The following is a 14,053-nucleotide window of genomic DNA, read 5'->3' as shown; positions in this document are numbered from 1 at the left end:
TCTTTAAAAAAAAGGTTAAGAGGCACTGCCTAGGAATGTGTGGAATAAAATAATATAAAAAGTTTATAAGGTAATTTGGGATTGTCCATGTAGAAAACTGCAAATTAAACTGACAGCAGACTCCATATTAGCAACGACAGATGCCACGAGATGACAAAATATTATCTTCAAAATGCTTAGGGAAAATGGGTATTAACTAAGAATAATATACCACACTAGATTACTCTTCAAAGGTGGGGTGAAATAAAGAGGCATTTTTAGAGAAACAAAGGTTGAGAGAATTTATCAACTTGAGGACTTCACCAAAGAACTCATAATATATATACTTCTGGAAAAAGGAAGTTTAATCCCAAAATACAAAGTGGGGTGCAAGAAGGAATAATGATGAACAAAGAAATTTGTAAACATGTTTGTAACTCTAAGAAGCACTGTTTGTTTTAAAGAGGATCAGTTAAGGGGTTATGTAAATAGCAAGTAACTAAAATGCTAGATGACAACAACAGGAACAAAGGGATTAAGAGAGACTAAAATTACAAAGTCCAAGTTCATTTAATTATTTGGCAGGAAGATAGACTTAGGTTTACTTTAGACTTTAAGCAAGTATGCTTTCCAAAATTTAAGAGTAACTCTTAAAGAATAGGGGGAAATGTAAGATTTCTTTTACGTGAGAAAAAAAGATTAAAGAACACTTGATTGTTCTACTTCTTCACAGCAAAAGAAAATATCAACAGAGTAAACAGACAACCTACAGAATGGGAGAAAATATTTGCTAACTATGCATCTGATGAAGGTCTAATATCCAGCATCTATAAGGAACTTAAACAAATTTACAAGAAAAAAAACACACAACCCCATTAAAAAGTGGGCAAAGGACATGAACAGACACTTTTCAAAAGAAGACATACAAGTGGCCAACCAGAAGAAATGAAATGAAATATGAAGAAAAAAGCTTAATATCACTGATCATTAGAGAAATGCAAATCAAAACCATAATGAGATACCGTCTCACACCAGTCAGAATGGCTATTACTAAAAGTAAAAAAATAACAGATGCTGTCAAGGTTGTGGAGAAAAAAGAACACTTATATGCTGTTGTTGGGAGTGTAAATTAGTTCAACCATTGCGGAAAGCAGTATGGTGAGTCCTAAAAGAGCTAAACACAAAACTACCATTTGACCCAGCAATCCCATTACTGAGTAAAATCCCAAAGGAATATGATTGTCCTATCATAAAGACACATGCATGCAAATGTTCACTGCAGCACTATTCACAATAGCAAAGACATGGAATCAACCTAAGTGTCCATTAGTGGCAGATTGGATAAAGAAAATGTGGCACATATATACTATGGAATATTGTGCAGTCATAAAAGAGAACAAGACCATGTCCTTTGCAGGAACATGGATGGAACTGAGGTCATTATCCATAGCAAACTAACACAGAAACAGAAAACCAAACACTGCGTGTTCTCACTTATAAGTGGAGCTGAATGATGAGAACACATGGACACATTAGCAGGAGCAACACACTGAGGCCTGTTGGGGGCAGGGTGGGGGGAGGGAGAGGATCAGAAAAAATAACTATTGGGTACTAGGCCTAGTACCAGGATGATGAAATAATCTGTACAACAAACCCTGGTGACACGAGTGGGCCTATATAACAAACCTGCACATGTGCCCCTGAACCTAAAATAAAAGTTTTTAAAAAAGGAAGAACACTAGATTGCTGTAATAAGGAGCAGGAAAGAGAAAAATAAGCTAAGAAAAGGCATAATAAACACAAAAAACATATAGTAGAAAAAGTGTAGATATATCAGTAATCTCAGTAAATGTGAACAGATTAAAGTAGTGTGTTCAAAAATGGAGACCCTCAGATTATTTTTAGAAAATAAAATTCATCTATGTGCAGTTTTTAAGAGGGATACCTAAAACATGATAATGCTTAATGGTTGAAAGGTATGGAAAAAGACAAAACAGATAAAGACTGACATTGCAAGGAAAGCAATATTAAGGCATAAAAGTTTAATTTGGAATAAAGAAGGTCATGATTCAACGACTAAAGATTAATTCACAGGGTATCAATAGCAATGCTGAGTCTGTATGTTCCTAACAAAATAGACTCCTAGCTTATCAAATAAATTGGACAAATCTACCTTAATAGAAGATATTTTTGCATGCCTCTTTCAGAACCTGATCAAATATTGATAAGGATATAGACATTTTAAACACCATAATTAACAAGCCAGATTAAAGAGACCTATATGGGAATATGTATTCCTGAAATAGAGAATTTACATTACTTTCAAGCACACATAGAAAACACTGACCACATATCAGACCACAAAAGAAGTCCCAAGAAATTCTAAAGAATCAATAACACAACCACATTTTCTTTCTACAATGCAATTATATTAGACATCACAGACAAACTACTGAAAACCAATGACAAAGAAAAAAGAATCAACACAGCCAGAGAAAAAAGACACATTAAATACAGGGACAATAATTAGAATAACTGTTGACGTCAAATGCAATGAAAGCCAGGAGACAATGGAATGACAGCTTTTAAAAGCTCATCATCTAGACCAGACGTGGTGGCTCACGCCTGTAATCCCAGCACTTTGGAAGGCCAAGGTGGGTGGATCACTTGAGGTCAGGAGTTTGAGATCAGCCTGGCTTACATGGTGAAACCCTGTCTCTACTAAAAATACAAAAAAATTAGCCAGGCGTGGTGGCACGTGCCTATAGTCCCAGCTACTCAGGAGGCTGAGGCAAGGAAATCTCTTGAACCCAGGAGGCAGAGGCTGTAGTGAGCCAAGATTGTGCCACTGCACTCCAGCCTGGGCGACAGAGTGAGACTCTGTCTCAAAAAACAAACAAACAAACAAACAAAAATCTCATCATTTAGAATGTTATATCCAGTGAAATATTTGTAAATATTAAAGCAAAATAAAGACATTCTCAAGCAGACAAAAGCTGAGAATATTTGCACCAGGAGAATTGACTACAAAAAAATGCTAAAGATTTTACATTTTAAAAAAGTTTAAATCTAAAAATGCTAAAAGTTCTTCAAAGGGGAAATGATATCAGTTGGAAATTCAGATCTATGGGAAAGAAGGAGGAGCACTGGAAATGGTAAATATGTGGGTAATTATAAAATACTATTTTTTCTAAGTTTGTTAGTTAAAACAAACGATATGTTATGGAGGGTTATAACATAAGTAGTAGTAAAATATGTGACAACAATAGCACAAAAAAAGGGCCAAGGTATAAATAGAATTGTACTGTGTTGCGGGGTACTTACATTATCCATGAAGTAATGCAATATTAATTCAACATAGACTGTGATAGGCTAATATTAATTCCTAGGAAAAGATACAAATAGGTATAGATAAGAAGCCAACAAAGAAAAGAGAATGAAATACTAAAAATTATTTGATTCACACACACACACACACACACACACACACACACACACACACACACACACAAGACAAAAGAACAAAGAGGACCAATAAAAAACAGATAGAAAGATGATAGACTTAAACCCAGTCATATTGATAATTAGATGAAATGTGAATGAATTAACTATTCCAATTAATAGGCAGAGATTGTCAGACTGGAAAAAAAAGCAATAACAACAACTAAAACCCAACTATATGCTATTTACAGGAGAGATACTTTAAGTATAAAGACAGAAGTTGAAACTTAAAGGCTTGAAAAATACATACCATGCATGCACTAAATGTAAGAAAGCCAGTAAAACCAAATTAATATCAGACAAAATTGACTTCAGGACAAAGAGTATTACGAGAGATAAGGAAGTCCAATTCATAATGATAGAAAGAACCAATTCATCCAGAGACCTAACAATCTTAGATACGCATGCATTTGCTATTTAAAGTGTATATAATATTGAGTTAATTGGCAAAGTTGTTCCCTGCTTTTTTTTGTGGAAGAGCTCCTATCCTTCCTGCTGCTGTTATATACTCAGGAATGCTGTGATGATGGAGATGGTTTAAATGATGTTTATAAGGTATTTAATTGTATATGCAATGTAGCTAAATGGTATGTTTCTTCCTGCCATGAGTCTATATTTGGATTTCAGGTGATAATTGTTTGTTTCTTTTTAAATTTGAAAATTAAAATGTTACTGTTTTTATGACTGTAATCCCTAGTTCATGGACCGTATTTAGAGATCTCCTTTGCAGGTTTCTCTAGCCAAGAGTTGTTGTCAGTGGCGTGTGAACCAGAGCAACTTTATCTTAAATAGGAGCTGGGTAAAATAAGGCTGAAACCTACTGGGCTGCATTCCCAGACGGTTAAGGCATTCTAAGTCACAGGATGAGATAGGAGGTCAGCAAAAAATACAGGTCATAAAGACCTTGCCAATAAAACAGGTTGCAGTAAAGGCGCCGGCCAAAACCCACCAAAACCAAAATGGCGACGAGAGTGACCTCTGGTTGTCCTCACTGCTACACTCCCACCAACGCCATGACAGTTTACAAATGCCATGGCAACGTCAGGAAGTTACCCTATATGGTCTGAAGAGGGGAGGCATGAATAATCCACTTCTTGTTTAGCATATCATCAAGAAGTAACCATAAAAATGGGCAACCAGCAGCCCTCAGGACTGCTCTATAGAGTAGCCATTCTTTTATTTGTTTACTTTCTTAATAAACTTGCCCTGAATTCTTTCTTGCACGAGATCCAAGAACCTTCTCTTGGGTCTGGATCAGGACCCCTTTCCTGTAACATCGTGACTTTAGAAAAAGGCTGAGTCAACAACCCAGTACAGTCTATGTCGTGGGGTCAACAACACAGTACATGCAGTCTATGTCGTGGCCATAATGTACCCTGTGGTGGGGCTATCACTTTGATGTTTCTTTCTACACATTAGACTACAGTTGGTCCATGCGTTGCTAAAATCCTGACATTAAAGCAAAGAGAGCAATCGGTAAGCAATTTTGATGCTCTACCATGATAACAATCACACCTGAAAACACATTGAGTCATCCGTTATTAAACATTTCCCAAAGTTTATGCTATGAAGTTTAATTTGCCATGGAGTTGTTTGGAACAAAGAATTAAATGCAAACTATAGAAAGACTGTCGTATTTACCCAACAAAATGAATTAAAGGAGACCTTTAGGAAAGGAAAAGGAGAATTAGAGATTCTTTGAATTCAAAAGAATCCCTGTCAGTCATCTCAACCAGCAATTTCCAAATCTAATGAATACACAACTCGTCTGCAAAGGTTTTTAAAGTGCAGATACCTGGGTCCCATTCCCAGAGATTAAAATTAATGGTTCATATTATGACCCAGGAATCTAAATTTTAAACAACCTCTCTAAGATTATGATGCAAATAGACTTCAGACTACACTTTTAGAAACAGTAATCTAGTTTCAACATATCATACATGACAGGTGGCTTCCAGAAAGTTTATCCTTATTCTGAGCCAAGTCTGCCTTTGCCTTCTGTATGTTCAGGCTCTTCCTTCAGAAGCTACACAGAATAGCTCAAATATCTCTCCTATTATAACAGCCCTTCATATTATTTGACATAGTAATCTGGCCTCCTTAACAAACCCCTCTTTTTCTCTCCAGGCTAAATACTCCCAGTTACTTTGACATTTTCTCAAATAGTATGATATTTATAAACATCACCCACCATTTGCTGTGTGTGTCTAAAAATGCAATATGAGAGCTGAAAAACATATTTCAATTTATCTTCACCATCAAAAAATACAATGAGGGCCATTACCTCTCCTTGTTTGCCTTTATGCTTTTAAACAGGTAGTGTACGTCCTCTAACTTTGTCTTTTCTTTAAAGATGTTTTGGCTATTCTAGGCCCTTCACATTTCCATAAAAATGTATGAGCAATTTCAAGTTGTCCAAGAGTCTGCTCAGATTTCGGTTGTATTGCCTTGAATCTGTACATCAATTTAGGTAAAATTAGTATTTCAATAATATTTATTCCTATAGTTCATGAAAAGGGTATCTCTCTCAATTTATTTGGATCTTCCTTAATTTTTTTCTGCCATGTTTCATGGGGTTTATCCCCCAGTGGTTCATGTCTTGATGTTGTTGAAAATTTTAAAAGGAAAGTTTAATTGTTCGTTGCTAGTATTTTGAAATATAATTAATTTTTATATGTTGCGTCTTGTAACTATGCTAAACTCGCTTATTGGTTCTATTAGCTTTTTAGCAGATTCCATAAGATTTTCTATTTAGATTATAATGTCATCTGCAAATAAAGACGGTGTTAATTCTTTTCCAATATGGATGCCATTTATTGTTTTCTTGTCTTATTTCACTGACAAGAACTTTTGATACAATGCTGAATAGAGTAGGGAGAGTGGACATCCATGCCACCTTTTCCTAGTCTTAGAGGGAAAACATTCAGACTTTCACCATTAGGTGTGACGTTAGTGTTAGTTGTAGTTTTGTAGATCCACTTTATAAAGTTGAAAAAGTTCCCATCGATTCTTTCTTGGCTGAGAGACTTGCTTGTTTTTCTTTTTATTTATTTGTTTTTAAAATTGGGAACAGAGTAGGGATTGGCACACTTTTTCTATAAACGGACAAACAGTACACATTTTAGGCTTTCTGGGACATACATTGTCTCTGCCATTTCCTCCTCCTCCTCCTCTTGTTCTTCTCCTCCTCCTTCTTCTTCTTCCTCTCCTTTTTCTTCTTTCTTCTTCTTCCTCCTCCTCCTCCTTTTTCTTTTTTCTTTTTCATACAACTGTTTAAAAATATAGAAAGACATTCTTAGCTTGTGGGCCACAGAACTGTAGTTTGCTAACTCCTGACCTAGACGTTTGTTATACCTACAATTTCACAGTTAACACTAAGGACAGTAGTATCAAATTGCTAAGCCTCCACCTCCTCAGTTTTGGGATACCAGAGGAATAGAATGAACTGACAACCTAATTTTAGTCCTTAAATATATTACTTTTTGTTAAAGTATTCACATGAAATGATCATAATCTTACCTATATTGACTCATTAACATTGACAGATAAGACTAATGGAAGAGGATATAGGTATTATAAACAGTAATTGATGATTAGAATGCCTTTTGCTCATCTACAAAATTTCTAGTCATTAGAGTAACACATTCTGTCCCCTGTTGGTCTGGATGGACCAGCCACGAACACTCTCAGTTCTTTCAGTTCCTCTACCCCCTGCAAATCTGGGTGTTAAAACACTCATCTGTACTCACAAACCAACTAAAGGAGACTTGCTTTTCTACATCAATTTACTTGCATAATTAGAATAGAAAAATCCCAAAGAACAAAATACTTACATTTTCCGCTATGCTTTCATATTTTAAAAAATATTTTCAGCAGGACTAGTTTGAGCTCTGAAAACGTCTTTACCAGAACAGGGAAGTTTTGAAGATAGTTTCCACCATCATCTGCTTGTTTGTTTGTTTGTTTGTTTGTTTTGTGCTTTTGTTCCTTTTGGTATGCAGCCCTGTGAATTTCAAAACATGTAGATATATGTAATTACCACCATAAAAAGCACACATGCATCACACCCCAAAATCTCCTCCATGCTGTCATTCTACAGTCACAACTTCCCCCTCCTCCAGCCCCTAGCAACCACTGATCTGTTCTCCATTACTATAGTTTTGTCATGTAAATGGGATTATAGAATAAATAACCTTTTGAGATGGCTTCTTTTACTCAGCATAGTGTCTTTGAGATTCACCCAACTTGTTGAACGTATCAACAGTCTATTCCTTCTTATTGCTGAGTAGTATTTCATTGTAGGAATGTACCACAATTTGTTTAACCATTCACCTGTTAAGCAACAGAACATTTAGATGGTTTTACTGGTAAAGCTACTATGAACTTTCATATTCAGCTTTTTGTGGAAACATAAATTTTTATTTCTCTGGGATGAACATTCAGGAGTGGGAGAGCTGGATCACTAGTAAGCATATGTTAACTTTATAGGAAACTGCCAAACCACTTTCCAAAGTAGTTATATCACTTTGCATTTATGCCAGCAATGTATGGGAGTTTTAGTTGCTCTATATCCTGGTCAGCACTTGGTATTATTAGTATTTTTATTTTAGTTATTCTAGTAGGTATGTAGCAGTATTGAATCATGGTTTTAATTTGTATTTCCCTAATAGCTAATAATGTTGAATATCTTTTCATGTGCTTATTTGCCATACTTATATCCTCTTTGGTGAAGTGTCTGTTCAAGCCCTTTGCCCATTTGTAAATGTTGTTGTTGTTGTCTTTTTATTGAGTTTTGAGAGGTCTTTATATATACTGATACAAGACCTTTGTAAGATATGTAATTTGCAGTATTTCCTCCTAGTCTGTGGCTTATTTTTTCATTCTTTTGACCATGTCCTTAACAGAGCAAAAATTTTTAATTTTGATGAAGACTAATATATCCAGTTTTTATTTTATGGATGGCATTTTTGGTGTCATTTGGGCTCATCATCTAACCCCAGGTCATAAAGATTTTCTCTTATGTTTTCTTCTTAAAGTTTTGTAGTTTCATGTTTTATATTTAGAGCTAGGCTCTATTTTGAGTTAATCTTTGCATAAAGTGTGAAATTTAGGTCAAATTCATGTTTTTACATAAAAAGATAAATTGTTCCAAAACCATTGATGAAAAGAATATTCTTTCTTCATTGAATGGTTTTTGTCAACTGCCTTTGTCAGAGATCAAATGGCCATGTTTGTATAAGTCTATTTATGGACTCTATTTTGTTCTGATCCACTTGTTAGCTCTTCACTAATTCCATTCCACTGTTTTGATTACTGTAACTTTATAGTAAGTCCTAAAAATTTTACTTATACTTAAAGAACTCCAACATTCTTTTTTCAAAATTATTTTAGTTTTTCTAATTTCTTTTCTCCCATATAAATTTTAGCGCCAACTTGTTTATATCTACAAAAAAAAAATTGCTGGGGTTTTGATTGGTATTGCTTAAAACTATAGCTCACTTTGGGAGAATTGGCATCTTTATTATGTTAAGTCTTCCAAACAATGAACACTGTATGTCTCTCCATTTATTTAGATCTTCTTTGATTTCTTTCATTAGCATTTTGTAATTGAACATGTAGCAAATATAGCATGTTAGTTATGGTTATTATACAGTTACAGTTGCTAGATTTATAACTATTTCATTTTTAGAACTATTTTAAATGGTATATATTTTTAAATTTTAGTTTCCAGTTTTCATTGCTTCTATATATAGAAATATATTGATACATGTATATTGACCTTTTATTCCCACTCTCTTTACAGAATCCATTAGCAAATACTGAATAGTTTCTCATGTTACTCACTCTCACCAGAGAAAGCAGAGTATTAGACCCCTGAGGCTAGGACATAGCATAGAAACAGGACAGGAAGGAAGAATGGTGCATGTGGAACAACCTAGGCTTTAGGTAAAATCAGACAGCTCTAGGACCCTAGCTTGTCTTCTCAAATGTGTGACTTTGGGCAATCCTTTTGTGTAGGACTGGCATACTGTAAGTTCTCAGCAAGCAATAGCTTTCCTTGATGAAGAGAAGACGGAAAAGCCTAGAGCTGTCATTTTCAGATTTTTTTTTTTTTTCCTTTTTAAGCATTGGAGCGTCTTCATTTTTTTTTTTTTTTTTGAGATGGAGTTTCGCTCTTGTTGCCCAGGCTGGAGTGCGATGGCACAATCTCGGCTCACCGCAACCTCCGCCTCCTGGGTTCAGGGGATTCTCTTGCCTCAGCCTCCTGAGTAGCTGGGGTTACAGGCATACATCACCATACCCAGATAATTTTGTATTTTTAGTAGAGACGGGATTTCTCCATGTTGGTCAGCCTGTATGTCAAACCCATAAAAATGGAACTGCTCTACCAGAGTGGTAGTATCCTGGCTGTATTTGTGTGAGTCTACTTCTGGACCTTACCCTATCTCTTTAGCAATTCCCACTGTTCCCTAGAATATCAGGGAGCACTGTTTGAGAAAAAAATTGTTTGCAGTATTGATATAGGAAACCCTGTAAAGGTGGCCAGACTCCACAGGGTCAGAGCAGAGCAGTATGTGTAGCCTTGCTACTCAAAGTATAGTTCCTGAACCATCAACATCACCTGCATCCCAGGCTCATCTCAGACATACTGAATGAGAATCTGCATTCCTGTTGTAATTGTCCAGCCGATCTGTGATCTGTGCACACCTTAGGGTTTCAGAAGCTCTGGTACAATGTGAGGAGTAGAGAGAAAGCACACAATAGAGTCATCACAAAATGTGAGGCATACCAAGAGAGTGCAACTAAATTTTGCCAAGGCTGCACTCCATTAATCTTGTTTAGAAATTTAATAATTTGTATGCTATTATTAGCATTTCTCAGATGTCTTCAGGGAGTATGAGTTTATTAAAAGGAAAACACATTTTACTTATCTTTTCACTTTGACCCTTCAGACCCATTTTTGGATTTCTAAGTTATCTTTTTTATTATGTCAACAACCTCTACCCTCATGAGGATTCGTGGCTTGTAATTATTTTGGTTAAGAAAAACAAACTTTCCTGTCACAAACAGAAAATCCATAATAATCTGACTCTATAATGTGAGTTGTTAATGAAATATTAGCTATTTGAGTAAAATGGTACTACACAGCAATTATGAAACAAGAGAGAGAACACCCAGGCAAGAATCTCTACTTCTTTTCCACAGAAGTGGCTCTGCAGCTTTTCATCTAACACTGGTGTTCTTTTTGTAAATGATTGATTTTTCCACATCTGAATACTGATAAATCTATAATCAAGCTCTGATGTTAATATTGTGCCAGGATGAAAAACAGAATAATAATGACACAGCAGGGTTACAACATTGAAAGAGAAATTGGGAATTCAGCATATTGAAAAGGGGATTTATTATCTATTTCTTTTGTGATCTGACCTGGAGTCCAGAAATTGCAGTATCCTTCCAGTCCCTTCATCTATAAAGTTTGGATGAGTTATGATTTTCAAACTATTCTATAGCTATGGAACCCTTTGTGCAAAGGAAATCATACATGGCAGCTCTATGTATGAAAGAAATGAAAAAGGGACAGCAAGCTGACGTGGTGAACCAGGTTTGAAGCTCATGGGCAAGTTGCTCAGGTGTTGTTGAGTTCTGAAAATGGGGCAGTGCTTGGAAATCAGTGGATTGAAGACAGCTGGTATTTACCTAAATGATTTTATATTTATTCTTCATTTAAAAAAAATACAAATTACAAAGATGAGGGGAATCTCTGTTAAAGCAAGCGGGCCTGGATGTCACTAGGTTAATATCAAGTATATCAAATGCCATCGGTTCTTTCTGAGCAAGACATTTGCCATTCTTCCTCTCCTTGCAGTTCCCACAGCCACCGTCCTAGCTCAGGCAAATAACAACTTCTGCTGGAAAACTAGAACAGCCTCCCAAATAGCCTCCCCCTCCACCTCCAGTTCTTTGGAAGACAAAGCCAAGGTTCATACATACCAAACAGGTAGGACATCCTGCAGTTTGCTCATGGCTTTGTTATAAAGGCCCACTACCATGGAGAACAGAATTCAAAATCCCTTGCCTGCCGTGAAGAGCTCTCCTCTATTTCGTCTCTAATCAGCTTTCTCTTTATCATTGCTCCCTTTGGCAAGCACTGTAATCTAGTCAACGGTAGCTATGCTCTCTTTCTAATCTGCAACCTACCCAGTGTCTTTCTCTCACTACTCCCTTTGTCTGTTACATCTTATCTTTCCTCTATATTGTCTAAATAATACCCACCTTTCAAAGACTCAGTTAAAATGCCACCTCCTCCCTAAAGTCCTTCCTGAGTTTTTCTCTCTTTCCAAAGTTCTCCCCATCCCTGCTCCTCAAGCTAGTAATCGCTCTATTACTATATATATAGATCCCACTCTGAGCACGTATTCAGTTCCAGTTTGATTATAACTCTATACATCTAACTCATTTTATATTATTATTGTTTTCATTGCCTCTTGTAGTGGCTCCTTAGAAAATGCATCATATCTTATTCAATTCTGGATATCTCATGTTGTGCAGCATATGCCAGATACTTAGCAGATATTTGGAGAAAAATTATAGTCTGTATTTTACAATATGATAATTGCCTTCCTGAGAAAATCTGTTACAAAAACAATTGTTTCAATAGGAAAAAGGGGTTACAGCTATTAAATGTAAGTCCATAACAAAATTATTTTTAACATGAATTTCAAGAATGAGGTTTTGAAATAACTCTACATATATGTTGTTACTGTAAGCAGATGTGTATTGAGTAAGCATAACTCTCTCAAACAACTTGTTGAAATGCATTCTTCTCTTGCTTTTAACTCATTCATCAGGAGCTTCTTGGTCTCCTTTATTACCCTTGATTCTGAATTTGGGCTTTTGCTGACAACACAGTTCCTAACTACTCACAGTGAACCAAATATAGGGAGGGAAACTGAAAGACCAGGATGGAAAAGAGAAGTCAGTTACCCAAAATAATTATGAGTTTCTTTGCTTTGCACAGGAAATTTAAATTATGATATCATCATCCCCCACAGGAAGTATTGAGAAAGAGAGAAATTTATCCCCCGCCAACCCCATTTCCATTGGCATTCTGACCTCTCTTCCCTTGGGTATTGTTGGGGGCCTCTCTCTTTACTCATCTAATTCTCTCCTCCCAGTTGGAGAAAGAGTGGGCTGACTGGTCAAGGCTTATGTAGTCCATGGGTTCTGGTTTTAGCTGTGAGCCATCTGGGTACCACAGCTGTTGAGCTCCTTTCCACTCCCAGGCCCACAGCTAATTGGGTAAATGGATTTGGAGCCTGTTTCTCAGATGCAGTCAACCTGTAAGGGAGATACTATGGCTTGGGTTCAGGAGCGTATTAGAAAGATTTCATGTTGGCCTCAGTTCCAAGCTGTGTTCTCTAATCCAGATGTTAGTAGACTCTGCATTTTGAGGGATGTGGGTATTTTCTCTACCCATAGCAAAGTCTATACTTCTTCCCTTTGGCCTGTTATCTTTATACCTATTCTCTATCAGTCAGAACACGGAAGGGAGGAGAGGTGAATCTTAGGCCCTCCAGCCTCTGACACAAATACTCCCTTGCATTTGTGAAACATTTCATAATTTATAAAGCATGTTTACTTCTAGTAGCCCACTTGATTTTCACAACCCTGAGAACTACCTTAAGATCTTCCTAGCCTTGCCCATGACATTTTCAGTGGCAGAAGATCCAAGTCACCAACACCAGGAAAATGATCTTTTTATCCATCCTGAAATTGGGCCTTGGCAGTGACTTGAAGATTCCTTCTCTCCTGTTTCCTGTGAGCTACGGCTGGGAATTTTCTTTAGCAACACCCTCAAGCAGAGCTTCCCTATACATTGGGGGACAAAGCCGCATAAATAGAGTAAGATGCCCACGAAATGCATGTGAGATGAAGTGACAGGAAAAAGAAGTGTAACTTGTAGGTGATTAGCTTGGAAATCCAGCAGCTAGGGCAGAAATGCTGGAAAAGAAAGAGGATTTTAAAAAGCAAGTCCTTGTTCCCTGGTTCCTCTGACTTCCAGGTGATCAGGAGAATCTAATTTTAAAATCTGTAATAAAGTATAGTATACACTGGTAGTAAGGAAGAGTTGAGGCTCTTGGAGAACTGGAAGTCTATTTGAAGAAGCTGATGATACCTACTGACACAGACACTGGAAAGCAGTTAAATATTAATGAACCTTAACTCATGTATGCCTAGTGTTCCATTATTGGAATGCTAAGCTTGTGGGAGTTATTTATATCCTACTGCTCAAGGTCATTGCCAAGGTCTGATTTTTCACACACAAAAAATTTGAGACCTCTGGCATAAATGGGTTAATTCAAATAGGAATAAAACTATCTCCTATTTTCTTACTCCTCCCCCAAGCTAATGCATACTGCTGAGGCTACCCAAGACAGATAGATATAAAGGCAGCTTGAGCCAGTTTCCCATTTCTTTTCTAAAGGCAAGGAGGCCCCTTCTGAAATTGTTGCTTGGCAACCTTGAATTCAAATCTTCACCATTGGAGGCCACTCATGTAATCTGCAGA

At 36.5% G+C, this 14,053-nt stretch overlaps 2 long non-coding RNA genes across 3 annotated transcripts in view; one reads left to right on the top strand and one right to left on the bottom strand.

The window, feature by feature from the left end:
* The window catches only part of LOC129523608 (uncharacterized), a 179,167-nt gene that overhangs the window by 48,447 nt on the left and 116,667 nt on the right, over positions 1-14,053 (top strand). The window lies entirely within an intron of this gene.
* Positions 6,361-7,805, bottom strand: LOC129523607 (uncharacterized). The gene is made up of 3 exons (XR_008667139.1): positions 7,674-7,805; positions 7,314-7,483; positions 6,361-6,749 (listed from the first exon to the last, which is right to left on the bottom strand). It is a non-coding gene; the product is annotated as an uncharacterized lncRNA (long non-coding RNA).

This window comes from Gorilla gorilla, chromosome 6 (genome assembly GCF_029281585.2).
Source record: "Gorilla gorilla gorilla isolate KB3781 chromosome 6, NHGRI_mGorGor1-v2.1_pri, whole genome shotgun sequence".
In the NCBI taxonomy this organism is placed as follows: Eukaryota; Metazoa; Chordata; class Mammalia; order Primates; family Hominidae; genus Gorilla; species Gorilla gorilla.
Note: the sequence above shows the minus strand (reverse complement) of the source record. Positions and strands in the feature narration are given on the sequence as shown.